At 41.9% G+C, this 20,364-nt stretch overlaps 1 protein-coding gene across 1 annotated transcript in view; it reads right to left on the reverse strand.

Annotated features, from left to right (window-relative positions):
• LOC124803020 overlaps positions 1-20,364 on the reverse strand; it is a 1,344,800-nt gene that overhangs the window by 726,134 nt on the left and 598,302 nt on the right. The gene's annotated exons all lie outside the window — the stretch shown is intronic.

The raw sequence follows: 20,364 nt of genomic DNA on the forward strand, positions 1-20,364 counted from the left end.
CTGCCAGTTCCCGTGGAACAAACAAACATGCAGGCTTCCTCACTATGGAGCACCACCTACTATTTATACCACATACCAAATTATAATGTGAAAATGAGTTAAAGTAAGCATAGAGTAATAATTATAGTCCTACTCTAGTTGAGAACATATTTGGTAAAATCAGGAGAGAGTAACAGCCCTTCTGTGTCCTCCTCAGATGGCACTAGATCACAATGACAACAAATGGTCTCCTACAGTACATGTCAGTCAACCTTCACAGGTACTTGCCAGCAAATTAAAATCCAGGAAATAAACACCAGATTTCTGTACTAGGAATATCGTTGTCGACATTATATGCAACAGTAAAGTCAAGATTCTACCTCTAGAACAGAGTGGAATTTGTAGCGCTTTTTACAGGTTTCTTGGCAAATAATATGTTTGTCAGTCAGGTAGGTCTGTAGCTACTAGACTGCTGAGACGAAGTGCGATATTCTTAAGAGATCAAATAAAGGCAGAAAACTAAAATTTCTCAAAGTCCCAGTTGTCAATAAACAGTAATCATAAAATCCTGATCAAATACTTAATCATATAATATAGTCCCATCTTCCATCTTTTCTGAAATAGCAGCAGACAGTTTATGTCATTTGCTTGTTTTAAATAGTATACGTGTTCTCCACCCACATACCATTAACTCCTTCCATACCTCTGCTTCCCCTTCTGGCCTCTTCATCAGGGTTTTGTCCACACAACATAGTGCTCTGTACCAGTACTCACTCAAGTACTGTTACACCTTGCCATTTTCATACTATTGACTATAATGTATTGTAGGGTAGAAGCCTGTTTGTGTATTTCAATATGACTGTGCTCTTGTTAGGTATGTCGTGGTAAAAATGGTCACCTATCTTTGGAAAACAAACTTTGTAGAGACGTAATCTCTCGCAGACTCTTACGGACAATCTGTTGTAGAATGACAGCCTAGAAAGCCGGAAGACTGTTCCCAACGAGACATAAATTAATTATTGATGTGGAACATCAACACTGTGTGTTTCAGATTTTAATATACTATGATTAACATAATCAAAGCGCTAGTGAGGTGACCAATGCTGGAATTTCTTTTTTCTGTCCATCCTTCTGATATAATGTTATTTATTACATAGCTACCTGTGTAGATAATTCAATACCCCATCTCTAGGCCTTAACTGATGCTGAGGAGGTTAACTCCAGTCGTTTACACGATCCCATCAGAGGCCAACGTCTATGAACTGGTTTCTTTACGGTGTTCAAATGGTTCAAATGACTCTGAGCACTATGCGACTTAACTTCTGAGGTCATTAGTCGCCTAGAACTTAGAACTAATTAAACCTAACTAACCTAAGGACATCACACACATCCATGCCCGAGGCAGGATTCAAACCTGCGACCGTAGCGGTCACGCGGTTCCAGACTGAAGCGCCTTTAACCGCACGGCCACACCGGCCGGCCTCTTTACGGTGTAACAACGATGCTGTGTCTCCAACCATCCACTACCAACTAGAATTGTGCCTTCGTTTCCTTTATTGGAAGTGAATTCCTTACTACGTGTTTGGTACAGGTTGGGAGTTAGGCACACGACATGAACTTCTGGCTGGCTGTAGTATATCAAAGTATACACGCTGTGAAATTTCCAGACACAGTCAAACACTAATTATAGTCCAAAAGTTCAACGTCGGTCGTCAACAAGAGAGTAGCAAAATGGCTCTGAGCACTATGAGACTCAACTGCTGAGGTCATTAGTCCCCTAGAACTTAGAACTACTTAAACCTAACTAACCTAAGGACATCACACACATCCATGCCCGAGGCAGGTTTAAAATCAGTAAGTGGGTCAAAATTATCTATTCACTCTCTCAGCGACCGAAATACTGAATTCTGTTTTCCGAAGCTGTTTCACCGCGGAAGATCTTAACACTGTCCCTGTCGTACGAACATCGAAATGGCAGATATTGAGATAACCGATCGCGGAACTTAAAGCAGCTACAACCTCTTAGTAACGGAAAGTCTTCATGACCAGATGAGATACCTATAAGATTCTATAAAGATTATGCGAAAGAACTTGCTCCTCATCTCGCAGTAATTTATCGTAGATCTCTTGAGCAACGAAAGATACCTATCTACTGGAAAAAAGGACAGGTCATTCCCGTTTATAAAAAAGGCCGTAAGACAGATCCGCACAATTGTAGACCTACATCGTTGACGTCAATCTGTTGTAGAATTATGGAACATGTTTTATGCTCAAGAATTATGATGTTTTCAGAAAATGAACATCTCCTCTATAAAAATCAACATGCATTCCACAAACAGATATCTGCGAAACTCAGCTCGCTCCGTTCCTCCGTGAGATCCACAGCGCAGTGGACAACGGCGTTCAGGCTGATGCCGTTTTCCTTGATTTCAGTATGGCATTTGATGGCGTCCAGCATTGCCGTTTAATGAAAAAAATACGAGCTTGCGGAGTATCGGAGCAGACCTGCGATTGGATTCAAGACTTTCTTACAGATGGAACTCAACACGTCGCTCTTAAAGGAACAAAATCGACAGATGTAGAAATAATATCCGGAATGCCACAGGAATGTGTGATAGGACCGTTGCTGTTTGCAATATACATAAATGATCTAGCAGAAAGCGTCGGATGCTCTTTAAGGCTATTCGCAAATGATGCAGTTGTCTATATCAAAGTAGCAACGCCAGAAGATAGTAAGAATTTGCATAATGGCCTCCAGAGAATTGATGAATAGTGCAGGCTCTGGCAGTTGTCCCTGAACGTAAATAAATGTAACATATTGCGCATACAGAGGAAAAGAAATTCACTACTATACAGCTACACTATTGTCGACAAACAGCTGGAGACAGCGTCTGCCGTAAAATATCTAAGCGTAACTATCCAGGGCGACCTTAAGTGGAATGACCATGTAAGACAGATAGTGGTAACAGCAGACACCAGACTCAGATTCATCGGAAGAACCCTAAAAAAATGTAGCTGATCCTCGTAAGAAGTGGCTTATAGGGCGCTTGTTCGCACGATTCTTGAGTACTGTTCAGTTATCTGGAATCCCTATCGTATAGGATCCAACGAAGAGCGGCGAGTTTCGTCACGGGACCACTTAGCTGGCGAGAGAGCGTTAGGGCTATGTTAAACAAACTCCACTGGCAGACGTTACAAGACAGGCGTTGTGCATCACGGAGAGATTTACTATTCAAATTTCGGGACAGAACTTTTCAGGAGGAGACGGAAAACATATTACCTCCCCCCCCCACCCCCCCACCCCCCACACACACACCTACATACATCTCGTATATTGACCGTTAGGAGAAAATTCGAAAAATTAGAGCCAATATAGAGGCTTACCGACAGTCATTCTTCCCACGCACTGTTCGCGAGTGGAACAGGTTTGCAGGGATCAGATAGTAGTACCGAATGTACCCCCCGGCACATACCACTAGGTGGCTTGAGGAGTATGGTGTATATGTAGATGTAGAACAGGAACCTGACGTGATTTGTGTCTAGTGGTGGCAGTTGGTAAATTCAAACACCCGATCCACTTGGCATCTAAACGTGTTGAGTGGAATACATCCCCCCCCCTCCAGTCGATAAGAAATTGTGGCGTGCTTGCCGTCGATTGAACCGATGCAGTGGAACTTCTCACAAGGAACTGCCTCGTACAATGGCTGCACTGCCATGTACAATGGCTGCAAACAGATTCATTTTACATCCCTTGTTCCAGCTGCAACCAAACCAATAGTTCGTTCCCCATAATGAAATACTGAGTCAACGATATGAAAGAACTGCCAGTCGATATCTGAAAAATAACAAATTTAATTAAAAAAATCAAAACGAAATGAATAAAGTAGGTAATGCTTTTGCAGTGACTGAAATAAGTGGCCAGTTGTTAAGTAAGTATACTAGGTTTTTCAATGAAAGAGTGCTAAGAGAATAGGACGAACATGAGATTCATATATACGTGGAACATCAAAAAAACATCATCTGCTTCCAACGTTAAAAAGAAGTAATGGGCTCCTCCGCAAATCATGATGTTCGTGAAATCTGATGTGACTGCCAAAGAAAACGATATACCTTGGCATCTTCCGTTTCTACCCTCTCTATCATTAGAGGCTGATGACTCATCAGTTTTCAGTCAGACACAGGGAGAAGAGCAACGTGATGAGGCCTTAATTGAAACAATGAACCTGCATACACAGGAAGATGGTGCTTTGAGAAGAGTTCAGAAGAACCCTCCCCCCACTACCCTCATTAGAAAAATAAGGAAAAGGAGAAAATCCAGAGAATGATGCTGATGAAATAGTTGTGAGTTACATCAGATCAGAAACCATGGCCTGAAATGACAATCCTATTAAGTATCTTTTATTCAGTATGCTTCCATATCTTGAAGATATGACTACATCCAGACTCGTGAATTTTCAGAACAGGTTGTTCACCTCATTGATCAGATTGTTGCTCCAGCATGATCTCTAGCAGCTGACAACTCCCAGTTTGGGCATCAACATCAGCCACCTATCAGCCCATTCTATACACACTTATGGTAGGGTGAGTCTTGATCATCAACATCGTCATCTGCTGTCAGTCAGGTTCTACTCCATGAAGGCTTCAATATGCCATAGCGTCATCCACTCTGTACTGAAATGCCACACTTTCTCGCAGAGAATCCTTAAGATCATAATTTTCCATTACTTCAACACAAGTAGGTACATTTTTTATTCAGCTTTTCTTGTGTCAGACTCTTTTCTTTCAGTTTCTTTCATATTATTTGTAGAAATTAAAAACGTTTGGAAGTAATAAAATGGTTTTCATTGCTTCAGAGTTATTGTTAGTTTTTCCTCAGCAGTCAAAGCTTATTTCCAGTTGGTGCCCTTCGCTGTTGTTTTTGGACCAAGTGATTCTATCAAAGGTCAAAAAGACGCTTTAACATATTGAAAAAAAAATTAATTTAGACAGGATCACTGGTGAGTTCACTTTCTACAATGTAAGTGCTGCGCTACAGATCACTAATCAAAGATGAACCCAACACTACGCATTTTTCTTATTCCGCCGTTTCCATGAAATGGGTTTCTCCATCGCGCAGCATACCTAAATTATCTCACAATCTGAGCCACTGGCTGTAGCAAACACAAATTTCGGGACGGAATTTCAGTGAAAAGTGGAAGGCAATAAAGATCTAAATAATCGAAGGAGTTCAGAGATTTAGGGCGAGTGGCTGGGGAATTACTTTCGTTTCTTCATCTTAGAAGAAAATTTAAATTTTGAAACGGTACAGTAGTTTCCGATCTATAAGCAGCAGGTTTCGCTGCTCGCTCGCCCCGGAAAATAGAAACAGAGGCGGCTCCGCAGCCAATTTTATTACACGAATCGGCCGGCAGCGGGTGCAACAGAACCCATGTGGACGGGTGGAAAGAAATGTGTCAGGCTTCATAATAATTTATATGTGTCGTGTATTATGCATTTCTTGTACGTGGATGTGAATCTGCTCCTGAACTTTCCTAATCCTCCTCACACCTTTCCGTAAAGCGTGGTCAAATCTTTGTTGGGAAATACACTCCTGGAAATGGAAAAAAGAACACATTGACACCGGTGTGTCAGACCCACCATACTTGCTCCGGACACTGCGAGAGGGCTGTACAAGCAATGATCACACTCACGGCACAGCGGACACACCAGGAACCGCGGTGTTGGCCGTCGAATGGCGCTAGCTGCGCAGCATTTGTGCACCGCCGCCGTCAGTGTCAGCCAGTTTGCCGTGGCATACGGAGCTCCATCGCAGTCTTTAACACTGGTAGCATGCCGTGACAGCGTGGACGTGAACCGTATGTGCAGTTGACGGACTTTGAGCGAGGGCGTATAATGGGCATGCAGGAGGCCGGGTGGACGTACCGCCGAATTGCTCAACACGTGCGGCGTGAGGTCTCCACAGTACATCGATGTTGTCGCCAGTGGTCGGCGGAAGGTGCACGTGCCCGTCGACCTGGGACCGGACCGCAGCGACGCACGGATGCACGCCAAGACCGTAGGATCCTACGCAGTGCCGTAGGGGACCGCACCGCCACTTCCCAGCAAATTAGGGACACTGTTGCTCCTGGGGTATCGGCGAGGACCATTCGCAACCGTCTCCATGAAGCTGGGCTACGGTCCCGCACACCGTTAGGCCGTCTTCCGCTCACGCCCCAACATCGTGCAGCCCGCCTCCAGTGATGTCGCGACAGGCGTGAATGGAGGGACGAATGGAGACGTGTCGTCTTCAGCGATGAGAGTCGCTTCTGCCTTGGTGCCAATGATGATCGTGTGCGTGTTTGGCGCCGTGCAGGTGAGCGCCACAATCAGGACTGCATACAACCGAGGCACACAGGGCCAACACCCGGCATCATGGTGTGGGGAGCGATCTCCTACACTGGCCGTACACCACTGGTGATCGTCGAGGGGACACTGAATAGTGCACGGTACATCCAAACCGTCATCGAACCTATCGTTCTACCATTCCTAGACCGGCAAGGGAACTTGCTGTTCCAACAGGACAATGCACGTCCGCATGTATCCCGTGCCACCCAACGTGCTCTAGAAGGTGTAAGTCAAATACCCTGGCCAGCAAGATCTCCGGATATGTCCCCCATTGAGCATGTTTGGGACTGGATGAAGCGTCGTCTCACGCGGTCTGCACGTCCAGCACGAACGCTGGTCCAACTGAGGCGCCAGGTGGAAATGGCATGGCAAGCCGTTCCACAGGACTACATCCAGCATCTCTACGATCGTCTCCATGGGAGAATAGCAGCCTGCATTGCTGCGAAAGGTGGATATACACTGTACTAGTGCCGACATTGTGCATGCTCTGTTGCCTGTGTCTATGTGCCTGTGGTTCTGTCAGTGTGATCATGTGATGTATCTGACCCCAGGAATGTGTCAATAAAGTTTCCCCTTCCTGGGACAATGAATTCACGGTGTTCTTATTTCAATTTCCAGGAGTGTAGTTCTGTAGTATAGTAGTGCCAACCTTACTCCTGGCTAGGGGATCAGAGAGACAGCACAGGCAGGTAAAAGTCAAAGACTTTCCAGTGTCACAAGATTTGGGGTGGAGAGGTTGGTCACGGCCAAGTGGTTCGACCACCCCCTCCACCGGGGCCCAGGAAGACCTCCGGGTGCCCGCCATATTCTAGAGGGGAGGTTACAGAAGACGGGTAAGTGAGCAGACGTGCCCTCAGTGCGTCTGTTTCAATGTTCACGCATGGAAGAGAGGTATTTGAATATTTGTACTAATTCTTTTATTTCCAGCTTCGGATTGTGTAAGGAAATGAATGAACTCCTTAATTTAGGAAATTTGACCCCCTGTGTGAATGTATCTGGTCCCCAGTTTGCCCGTTATCCTCCTCACATAGTGGATGTCCTATGTAAAATGTTGGGAGACTTTGCTGATATACATTTGGCCAACGCAATTCCGTCTTACCTGTAGAAATGTGCGTGCAGATTAGTATACAATATACCCGAGCTATAGGTTGAAAATTTGTAATATCTGTAAACTGAAACAATTGCTGCTATCCGTGTAAAGTCGTGTGATAACGCTTAAAATAAATAGGAAATCAACTGTCATCAATCTTTAACATACCTTAAAAATCACAAAGAAGTCAAGTTAAAGTAATTTATTTAAAATGAAAGCTATAGAATGCAGGGACCCACACATCAGCGTGTGAGCCCTCCAGCCCCTTGCCTAGTATCGTACAGAAAGGTCACGCTCTCAAGCTCGTCTCCCCAGTTATCCGTTGCGCAATTTTGATTCAGGGCTTGACATCAACTTTCGTCTGGCGTCCGCAGGCAAGGAGGTAAGACGGTAAACTTACAATATGTTAACAGTTTAAAGGATAACTCTTGTATGAATAATATCAACAGTAAGAGGAGATAGCAATATATTAATACAGCTGTACAAGGGAATGGTAGCAGGGCATTGAGGAAGACAGTATCAGCTATAGATTAAATGGGAGAACTGCACAGTTCCACGAAACCGTCCGTTTCACTTTGCGCAAACAGTGAAGGAGCATGGGATGTAAGGCCATTTGACGAGCAGCACATTCCATATTTCTCAACTGTACGTGATTAAGATATATGATCTGAAGAATTATACGAGCAGATATTTTTATTTCAGGTCTAGCAACGGCTAGACGAACGAAAAACCCTGAAATCTTGACTTACTTTATCCTAAAGAGGGATCCTTTGTAGTAACGAAGTTGTTGTGGCGTAACAAGACAGCTACGCCACACTGAAGTAGCCGAAAGGCACGCGTTAATCTAGAGAGGTCTGAAACGGGATACGTAATGAATGGTAGCAAGAAAAGTACGTAGCTGATATAATACTTAACTTTTAATCTATCCTTGTTGTATACATCGTTCTTCTTGTTGAGACATGCTTTAGACGATAACTATGTAAGGCTAATGGCGCCTTGCTAGGTCGTAACCATGAACTTAGCTGAAGGCTATTCGGACTATCTCTCGGCAAATGAGAGAAAGGCTTCGTCAGTGTAGTCGCTAGCAAAGTCGTCGTACAACTGGGGCGAGTGCTATCCCGTATCTCGAGACCTGCCTTGTGGTGGCGCTCGGTCTGCGATCACACAGTGGCGACACGCGGGTCCGACATGTACTAAATGGACCGCGGCCGATTTAAGCTACCACCTAGCAAGTGTGGTGTCTGGCGGCGACACCACAGAAGTAATTAGTATTAATTCCACCATTCTGCGACTCGGTTAAATGCGCTTTAGAATCGACTCGCATTACGTCACTATACTTACTGCACGGGTAAAACATCAGTAATCTAACCTCCGAAAGTTCAGTAAAACACAACGTTAGCAGTTATTAACCATTTTTTCTTAGCATCTATATATAACCTGAAAGTTAAATGTCACTAAACGATTTTAGGAGAGGTCCATAAAATATAATTTCCGCAATAACTGACAACTGCCGTGTGCAGCTTCTACGAAACTGGGTTTTGTGTCTACAGAAGTTGCGGCACTGAGTAGTTTCTGGTATTTTAACATCGTGAATGAACTTCCGGGAAGAAGTAACACTAAACATTTCACAGGTATCCGCACGACGTCGTCAAGAACCGAAATCGCGTTCCACCTTAAATCACGGAACGTACAAATTACAAAATTTGATCCCTACGTAATAGATGGAAAAATTATTTATGCTACCAAATGAACAGTAAAATTCCAATTGGTTCAAATGGCTCTGAGCACTATGGGACTTAACATTTGAGGTCATCAGTCCCCTAGGCTTAGAACTACTTAAACCTAACTAACCTAAGGACATCACACACATCCATGCCAGAGGCAGGACTCGAACCTGCGACCGTAGCAGCAGCGCGTTTCCGGGCTGAAGAGGCTAGAACGGCTCGGCCACAGCGGCCGGCAGTAAAATTCCAATCCGGTGTATTGTATTGATCTGCATCACATACCATCTCATGTTAAACTGAACTTGAATAAACAGATGCAACTGATGATTTATTCACACACAGGTTTCACTGTGTTAAAGCAGCACCTTTAGGTGAGACAACATAAAAAGGAAAGCTTCCTCGTAATCTACGTAATTAAAAAATTAATTAATGATCTAATGGTGTTAATTTTTTAACCTTACAGATTACAAGGACTTCTTTTCTCTCTGTGTATCAACACCTGACAGTGCTGCTTCATCGCACGAAATAGGTCGTGTAAATAAATGATCAGTTACAGCTGTTTCCGATTTTATTCAGCTTCAATTTTCCATGAGTTTCAACGGCTCGATCTCCACACGTTATAATTTTGTACACTCAGTCTCGTTACCTCATTCTCCTGGATGAATGTAACTGTTACTATCATAAAGTTCATCAAATGAAAAAATGTAGTTTTTGCAAGCATGAAAGGTAACTGAGACGACATACTTATTACCAATACTAATGAAAGGAGTCTACTGTTACACCTGAACACGATGTATGTCTTTGACAGGCTCGAAAATGCGAATCACTGACTGTGCGCGACCGCAGAGTCAAACATACTACTACTTTGTTAGAGTAAGAGAGCGCTTTGCCCACAGTTGTAGGTAGCTGTCTGTGAGGGAAAGACGATGGAGTAGGCAGCTTTTGGTATTAGATTAACTTAGGCATGTCAATATTGTTGAACTTGGAAGCAGAAGTCTTCAAGTAAGCAAGGTAGAGATGTTTTTGCCAGCGCGTTAGTATACATGAGTTGGCTGTTAGTTTGTAATTGTTGAGTAACCCCAGAATGTACGTAAACCGTTTAGATATTTCACTTTGTAATGTTTCTAAGATTTGTTAACAGAGCTATGTATAATCTGATGATATGCATTTATGTTGGTTTAATGAGGTTAGATAACACTTGCTGTTTAAATGCCATTGTTTGTGAATCAATTGTGAGTAATGTAACTTCAATTATCAGACGTTTTTGAAAAGCCAAACTTAGTTTGCAACGTAATTTTTGCTAAAGAAAACTCAGTGTTACTAATTCACCATAATCATATCGCCTCCCAGTGCAGGTCATATATTTGTAAAGAAGTTGGATATTCCTGAACGTTCTCGTTTATCAGCCAAAAGAATTTCATGTCCGTTTCAAAGTATTATGACTAGCACTGCACACCGCTAAGCCTATATCTAGCATATTTAAATTTTTTGTGAGAGGCCAGAATACATTGTGTTCCACCGTTGCTGCTCTAGAGGAAAGACAATTTATTTCCTATGTGCACAGCGGCCAAAGTTATTAGTTTTAAGCAGGGCCTTAGGATTCAGTGCTTAAGGGGCTGAATGTATTTTTTAGTGACTGTGTTTCTATATTGGTATTGGGAGTTGCATTCCAAATCGATTCGTGTAAAGTTAAGCTAACAATAACGCAGCGTAATTACTCCACTTGCAGTTACAACACGCAACACGACAATTAGAGTTGAGTATTCATTCCACAGATCAGACATTCATTCAACATAACTGTAAAGTTTTAAGAACGTTACACTAAGAATACAAAATTGTGCATTTAGAAAGCGGATCACTGTACGATATACAAATGGTTCAAATGGCTCTGAGCACTATGGGACTCAACTGCTGAGGTCATTAGTCCCCTAGAACTTAGAACTAGTTAAAGCTAACTAACCTAAGGACATCACAAACATCCATGCCCGAAGCAGGATTCGAACCTGCGACCGTAGCGGTCTTGCGGGTCCAGACTGCAGCGCCTTTAACCGCACGGCCACTTCGGCCGGCTGTACGATTTACAAACGACTCTACTGGTAAAAGTCGTGACACTCAATACGCTTCGCATAGCATATATATTATAACTGAGTTCATTTCCCCGTGGATTGTCATCAGTAGTGCCGTAGCTGTATATAGTATTGCTTAATCTTCACCTTACAGAAGCTACTATTTAACCAAAAGTTGAAAAGGCAATTTCAGGTTATAATTAGGTCTATTGTATTATTCTGTTCCCATCATCCTTGAAAAATATAAGTTACAGTGAAAGTTTGTTATGCTCTGTTATCGCTCAGTATGTGCCTTGTATGTCAGTACACAGATTTATTTAGTCATCACACGTACCGACCACGCAATAAGATGCTTACATCATGGAATGTAAATCAAACGCCATTAAAATAACGTGTAAAGAATAGACGGTAATAATATATCTATTTATTCATATTTTACGAATATAAATGCATAACAATGATAACTATCCTACGATATTCATAACTTTCAGCGGTCCTCTTTATATACACCAACTATTTAGAGCCCAGCAACATCGAGAGAGATAAATATACCTGAAATGAAGTTCATATCGTAAGTTAGTTAGACCTGGGTACCTACGTACAAATTTGTACGATTATTGAATTACAGTATATGTAATTTCTCATGGTAAGAATATGAAACCTCGCGTCTTTCGGTCGAAGCCTCTGATCTTCGTGCCATGAAACCAGATGGGTGCGGGTATGTAACTCCTGATCCTCCATCTACGGGACCTGTAAGTGCATCCACAAAGCCAAAAACACGGTTGCAAGAGATTCGAGACGTATTCGTGCAATCATAGCTAATTATTGTGAGACGTGGACGATCGATTACGTGTGAGGTGAAAGAGAGACAGCAACACCTGTCGTCCCAGACTGATCGTTAAACATCCTTCACCAAACGTCGTGACGACATACGCCATAGACCTATACGTCTACGTTTCGTACTCAAATCCTCCTTGATGTCGACTTACATTTTTACGTAATAGAATCCAGTACGTTGTCTAGAAAGTCGATTGTTCATCGGAGATTAGGGTGGCGTCAGGAGTGTCCCAGAAAAGTGTAATAGGACTGCTCTTTTCCTCTATAGATATACCATCTAATAGATTAGGTGCGCAGCGATGGTTCAAATGGTTCAAATGGCTCTGAGCACTATGGGACTTAACATCTATGGTCATCAGTCCCCTAGAACCTAGAACTACTTAAACCTAACTAACCTTAGGACATCACACAACTCCCAGTCATCACGAGGCAGAGAAAATCCCTGACCCCGTCGAGAAACGAACCCGGGATGCGCAGCGATCTGAGACTTTGTTGATCACTGTACGGTTCGGGAAAATGTCGTCGATATATAGGATGACTTGGACAGCATTTCTATTCGGTGTGACGAACGGTATCTTGCTCTAATTGTGTACAAATTTATGTTAATGCAGATGAGTGGGGAACAAGAATTTGAAATTTTTGAATAAAATATTAGTGGTTGCGCTGCTTGACAAATGACGTGGATTAAATTTTTGGGGGTAGTGCTCCAATGCGGCATAAAAATAAAAAAAAGATGGAACGAACACTTGGCGTCGACTGTAGGGACGGAGAGTGATGGTTCCAGTGGGAAAATTTTGGGAGAATGTAACTCATCTGTAAAGGACACTGCGTATAGAAAACATGCAAATCATTCTTGAGTACTACTCGTGTGTTTGGGATCTCCCCACTAGGTCGTATTAAAGAAGGCACCGAAGCAACTCAGAGGCGTGGTGCTACGTTTGTTACCGTTAAGATCGATCAACACGCGAGTATTACGAAAATGCTTCGTGAACTCAAACGGAAATACCTGGAGGGGAGAAGACGTTCGTTAAAAACAATTGAGAAACTTTAGGGAACCGACAAATGCTACATGTGCAGAACGATCATATTGCAACCAACAAAAGTCTTGCTTCAAGACTGCGAAATCAGAGTAGTACGGAAGCAAATGGTCAGTCGTTTTTCCCTTGCTCTGTCTCTGAGTGGAATAGGAAAGGGAAAGATTAGCTGCGGTGCAAGATACCCTCCACCATGCACGGTATAGTGGCTTGTGGACTGTTTCAGTTATAGCAGACACAGGAGGAGTGGCTGCCGTCAACGCCTCCATTTTGTATCCAACGACACCCTATCCCGTCAGAGTGCCTTAACACAAAAGTGTTCTAGACATGGCACTGCATCATGTTGTGAAATAGACATACGGTCACAATGGCGTTGTGTTGTTGAGGGTCGACGTGCATACCACTGTGATTCACTACTGTGCTTGATATAGTCACAATTTTAAAAACAGTGCCATTGGTTTGCTGTGTTGGTACGAGTGGGATTGCCTTTCAGTGGTTAAAGGCCTTCAATTGTTCTCTTTTCCTGATTCTTTATCAATCAATGATTTACTTCCATAACATGGAATATTCAACAGTTTCTTCCTCAAATTAAAGCCTATATTTTATACTATTAGTAACATCTACAGAAAACGGAATTACTTCGGTTTGTGTCTCATATGAACAAACAACCTCAGGAAAATTTCTCCGTGCCGTAAAGCTACTGACAGGAGAGTTTGATACGATCGTAGCGTTACTAATTTCCACATTTTCACTTCAGACCCACTGGAATTCTTGATATTTAATTCGTCGACAAAATGAAAATTCCAATTCCCTCTAACCTCTCTCCAGGCGGGAACTCCAGCCTTCGAAAAGTTTATTACGATTTACATTCCAACTTCATTTTACGCGCCTTCCGTGCATAAATAAGCTGCAGAAACATTCGATTACCTCGCTCTGTAGACTTAAGTAGGCTTGTTTCACGAATAAATACGTTTTTTGACGTGAATACTCTGCAACCACAGAGGTAAACAATCGTGTGTGTTATACCAGAGGCACGAAGGAAAGCGAAAACAATAAAAGGAGCAGGAGAAAATAAAGAAAAAGGAGAAGCGAAGATTATACGCGCTATCTAGCATAAACATTTCGTGAATAAATCTGTCATAAATAACTGGATAAGGTTTTGCCGCCTGCGAAGGGAGCAGAACGAGAAAAATGAAGTATGTGCCAAGAGTAGGTTCACTACACTGCTCTTTTCTGGAGTCTCCGACATATCCGACATCTGCTCAACCCTATCCACACACAAATACAGAAACCACAAGGCGCGGGAAGTGTCACGTGTTTTCTTCTGCGTAGAAATATGTGATTCTGTGCTATTTTCGAATGTAAGTCTTAAACTGTTCGAATAACGTCATCTTCCTTCACAACACGGCAATGTAATGGTTGTTTCTGTAATAGATCTTTTAAGAGAAAAGAAAAATTCTCTATGAAATAAATATGCCGAGTAGCGGCAAAGAATTAATTTATGTACACACATCCAAAAAAAATTTGCATCACCTCCGTTCCGAGAGTTCCGGAACCTGTACAGAAAATTAGAATAGAGGTCAACATAAAGATCATTTCGGCCCTTTTTTTGCTCATGAAAAATACACATTGCTTGTTGAACCACCATACAACGAGACCTTAACAGGCGGTGTTCCAGATTCCTGTACACGCTGATACTTCAAATACACAGTGACACTTCCTCTTGTATTAATGCATGCCTGTATTCGTTGTGGCATACTCTCCACAAGTTCCTCGACGGCGATTCGGCGTAGATCCCTCAGACATTGTTCAATTATTTAGTTGATAAAGTAAGTCATGAAAAGTATCAGTGTTTTATTTAAAGCGACAATATACCCAAACTAACTGTTTGTGTCGTAAACAATTTGTATTTGTGAATTAATATTTCGCAGCAATTAACGTATGCTACAGGCATCATCAGAGGCTGTAACGACTCAGAAAGAGACTTCAAACTCAAACAAGCGTAGCAAGCCGAACCGTTTACATGCATCCACGTAACGGTTGGTTAGTGACGTTATCAGGTGGCTACCTAAGATGGCGGAGTCGCGCCGACATATACTACGGAACTTGGAAGAGAGGGGAAATTGATTTATTTAACACCAAGCCCACATCCTGCCTTTTCTGCTGAAACTGTTTTTGTGCTTTTGAATTTCTGTGGGTTCTATGGCTTTCTAGTGTAGTCATTATTGGAGACTGTTAAAACCACAGTATCAGAGAAACAAATTTCGTGGATGTGCATGATCTGCTACTACTGATTTGTCCGTCTTGCCAAGGCGATAACTGCTCTTACACTCCCTAAGGCGAGTGTTAATGCCTCCTTTTGTAGTTCATATATACACTTGGCCTCTAGTGCAAGGCACTTCGTATACTCCTCCAGTGGCAAGCGGCGGCTGACGTAGGTTCTTTGTAGTGTTCAAATATTTCGCGCACCTTTCTTGTTTCTTTAAAACCTGCGAAAAACTTACTCCCGCCGCTTGCAAGAAGAGGTGTGTATAAGCTCGCTGTCACTTGCCGCCAAGTGTCCACAGGCACTATAAAAATAAGTATTAACATCCCCGTAAGGAACACAAGGGCAGTTGTCGCCTGGGCGAGACGGATAAATAATCAACAGCAGCAGATCATGTCCTAGGGCCAGGACACCACCAAATTCGTTTCTCTGACGCAGTGCTAATAACTACGGCTCTAAGGTGTATAGAGAAGCCATACAAACTGAAAAGCACAAAAACAATTTCAGCAGAAAAGAGGAAGAACGGAAAGTACACAACATGTGGGCGTTAGTGCTAAATGAAACAAACAGCGGCAACTGTCGACTACGCGATTTTATGTAGAGGTATGACGACGTCACGACCCGATCGTTGCCATGATACATGTAATCAGTTCGGTTTGCTGAGCATGTTCGAGTCTACAACTGCTTTCTGAGTCGTTACAGCCTTCGATGAGGTCTCCAGCAAACCATACGTTATGAAGACAAATATGCCTTTGAATTCTCCCTTATGTGCATGAAATAAAACCAGTACTAGCAATTACGCAAATACCTGCTGTGAAAGTCTCTATCCCCCCCCTTTTTTTTGAGTCATCAGTCTTCTGATTGGTTTGATGCCTGCCACCCTGAATTCCTCTGGTTTGATGCCTGCCACCCTGAATTCCTCTCCTATGCCTCTCAGAGTAGCACTTGCAACCTACTTCCCCAGTTATTTGCTGGACGTATTCCAATCTCTTTCTTCCTCTGTAGTTTTTTCCCTCTACAGCTTCCTCAAGTACCATGGAAGTCATGTCATAATGTCTTAACATATGTCCTATCATCCTTTCCCTTCCTTTTGTCAGTGTTTTCCACATATTCTTTTCGTCTCGGATTCTATGCAGAACCTCCTCATTCCTCACCTTGTCAGTCCATCTAATTTTCAACATTCGTCTGTAGCACCACGTCTCAGATGCTTCGATTCAGTTATGTTCCGGTTTTCCTACAGTCCAAGTTTCACTACCATACAATACCGTCCACCAAACATACGTTCTCAGAAATTGTTTCCTCAAATTAAGGCCTATGTTTGATGCAAGTAAACTTCTCTTGCCCCTTCTGCCAGTGCTGCTGTGCTTTTGATGTCCTCCTTGTGCCGTCCACCATTGCTTATTTTGCTGCCTTGGGAGCAGAGTTCCTTAACTTCACCTGCTTCGTGACCATCAATCCTGATGTTAAGTTTCTCGCTGTTCTCAAATCTGCTACTTCTTACTACTTTCGTCTTCCTTCAGTTTACTCTTAGTCCATATTCTATAATTAGACTCTTCATTAGATTCAATAGATCATGTAATTATTGCTCACATTCACCCAGGATAGAAATTTCATCAGCGATCATATCATTGCTATAATTTCACCTTGAATTTTAATCCCACTCCTGAATCTTTCTTTTATTTCCATCGTTGCTTATGCGATGTACAGGTTCAACAGTAAGGTATCAAGACTACATCCCTGTCTTACACCCTTTTTAATCCGAACACTTCGTCCTTGGCTCTTGTACATATTGTATATTAGTCGCCTCTCTCTACCTCTTACACTTATTTTTCTCAGAATTTCGAACATCTTGCATCATTTTACATTGGCGAACGCTTTTTCCAGGTCGGGAAGTCCTATGAACGTTTCTTAATATTCCTTTAGTGTTGATCCACTATCAAGCGCAGGGTCATAATTGCCTCCCTGGGGCCTTTACTTTTCCACCTTTCCTAAAGCCAAACTGATCGTCACCTAAGACACCCACTGTTTTCTTTTCCATTCATCTGTAAAAAATTTTTGTCTTCTTTATGTGGGTGGCGATGACGCAGGCACCGACAGACAATCTAGAAGAGATGATTGTCAGTTTGACTAAAGCTGTAGCCATTATTCGTTAAGTATCTGGTTGTTTGGGAAGTATTAGACAACAATTAGCACGCATTCGGTAGTTGCGCATGCATGTAAACGGGCGACATTGACAGGAACATCTGCAAAACAATATTCATCATACCGTTAGTCTCCCCATCCCTTCCTACGTGCCGTATATTTGGTTTATCAGGGAGCCGTGGTCAGCGCGGTGCAGGTAGGCAATCGTAGCCTTCTTCATCTCTATGTTTCTAAGAAGAGTGCGGTCCGCACTAAGTCACACGATTGGGTCAAACTGCAATTGCCTGTACCCACAATTGTCTCTTCTGCCACCTGCTCACGGGTTCTGTACGCGCGCTTTTTCCTCTTCATGGACGACCTCTTTACTAACCTCTCTAGTATCTCCACATTGTTATTGGCCTATGTTTAGCATATCTTTATACTATGATATTTACTAAAATGGATCTGCTTTTTCTTCTTCACGGATTTTCTCATAGTCTCGCATGATGCGCTTTGGTCCTTTTCCAGATGTGGAGTTGCATGAAACTTACTTTTCGACATTTGATTTCAGGCGACAATTTCGTAGCAGTATCTCTTCTTTGTGTTCGCATTTTCTAGAGGAGAATTCTAGAACATCTTTTGTTTAGTTCATTTACTTGTATCTACTAACCTCACTGGATCGATAACTTGGTTTGCTTCTTCCAGGATCTGTTTGCCTTTCCCAATGAAATGAAATGAGCGTATGGCATTGTTGGACAGGAGGCCCCATCTGGAGAAGTGTGGCCGCCAAGTGCAAGACTTATTTCAGTCGACGCTACATCGTGCAACTGGCGTGTCGGTGATGAGGATGAAATGATGGTGAGGACAACATAACACCCACTCCACGAGAGGCGAAAATCTCCAACCCGGCCGCGAATCGAACCTGGGCCTGCTGCTTGGGAGGCAAACACGTTACCACTCAGCTAAGCAGGCGAGCTATGCCTTTCTAATTCCCCATTAACTACACGACCACAGGTTGATATACGTTACGCTAAAACGTCCGTTAGTGCGTCAAATGTTTTACAGAAATTTTTCCTTACCTTTTCTTTCTATAATATTTTCGTTACAAGGTTTGTGAGCTCACTTCGTTTTTAATATTCGTATCTAACACAACTTTTTAAATTCCTTCGGCTCTTTCTTCAACATTTTTGCTGAGCCATTTTTGAGACGTAATACCAGTATAATAATGTAATCTTTATCAATTCCTTGATAACTCTCGTAATTGCAGCAAAAGGTTTTCTTCGTTGAAGAATCATTATTTCATCTGAGGCAATTTTTGTCTTCTGTTTTTGGAAGAGACGTCATTCTGTCTACTGAAAAAGATGATTGACGTACTATATATTGCTTTCACTTTTAAACTCAATTTCATTTTAGTATGATAACAATCTTTACCAATTTCGCACATATCTTTGCCATATTTAATTTCACAAAATGAAAATAGGGAAACAACTATTAACTTTATGTGTGTCTGTTTTCATTGATCTATTTTTAATTATTGTAAAGTAAAAGTAGAAATACATGTGCTTTTTGCCTAGTTCTATTTTTAGTTAATGTAAAATAAAAATAAAAATTTTTGAGGTTTTTGTCTAGTTCTGTTTTTAATTAATGTAAATTAAAAAGTAAAATTGATGAGGATTTTGCCTATGTATCATAGGTGAAGTTTGGTGAACAGAGGCTTGTAAGCACTGTAAGATCAACCTCACAGAGCCAGTGAATTAATATAATATTTGTATAAATGATTCCAAATGACTTATATTTTAATTTCTGTAACATTGCATTTATATCTGATATTTTTATGTCCATGTAATATATATGTGTGGCTTCGTGACTCAATGAGTAAGTCCCGGACGATGGATCCAAAGGTCTCGCTTTCGATACTTAGGCAGTTCTAGGAGTTTTATCTGTCACATTTTACTTCTTTTACCCCTGTCAGTGTTGCCAAAGTGAAAAATACGGAGGTCATAGGGTTTCGGAGTCACTCAGAAATTGTAAACCTCCCTAGAATATTTTGGATAAGTCAGTTCCAAGGTCTAAGGAAAGCAAGGGCACTGAAGTACTGTGTGGTTCAAACCAATCTTCGGGTGGACAACAATTTAAACTAGAACTATTTGTATAGTAGAAACAGAAAATACTTCAATTTAGTTTTATATTAATTAAAAATAGAACTTAAAAGTAGACATTTTGTATTTTTAATGCAGTTCAGTTTTACATCATTAGTATTTGAGGTGTTTCGGTCGCACGTAACTCATGCAAATCATATTGTTATAAACCACAGTCAGTATTTTCTAAGACGAATAAATGTTGTGGTTGTCCATTACGAGAACACAGTTCGTATAGTAGGTCCTGTGAGGAACACCATTGTTTTCAGTTCACTCTGCAGCATTGGAATGTTTGCCCTTGTGCTTTCTTATAGGAAATAGGTAAGTTTTACAGCTAAATGCTAATTTAGATTAAATGACTGGAATTCGTGGTACTAGTATATCCATATAAATTTTCGCCGCTTTCCGGTTAATTGGCATGGAACACTGAGAATACTTGGGGAATTTAGAAATTCTGTTGGGTAGCCTACATCTTCGTCTTGGTTCAGCAACATATTAATGGGCTTAAATATTATTTCTCCCCCTGGTATCATATTCTGCATTCACTCATTTTTTTGGAACTACGTCTTTTTTTATTACTAAAATTGTTTGGTCACGCGATCGTTCTTTGTGTACATTGCTTTTTTTCGATAACGGGATACATTTTTTCGATGAATTGTTCCTCTGTCTTCACTATGTTGCACAACTCATCGGTTAAGACGATTTTGCTGTAGTGTGGATCAATG

This window comes from Schistocerca piceifrons, chromosome 6, assembly GCF_021461385.2.
Source record: "Schistocerca piceifrons isolate TAMUIC-IGC-003096 chromosome 6, iqSchPice1.1, whole genome shotgun sequence".
NCBI lineage: Eukaryota > Metazoa > Arthropoda > Insecta > Orthoptera > Acrididae > Schistocerca > Schistocerca piceifrons.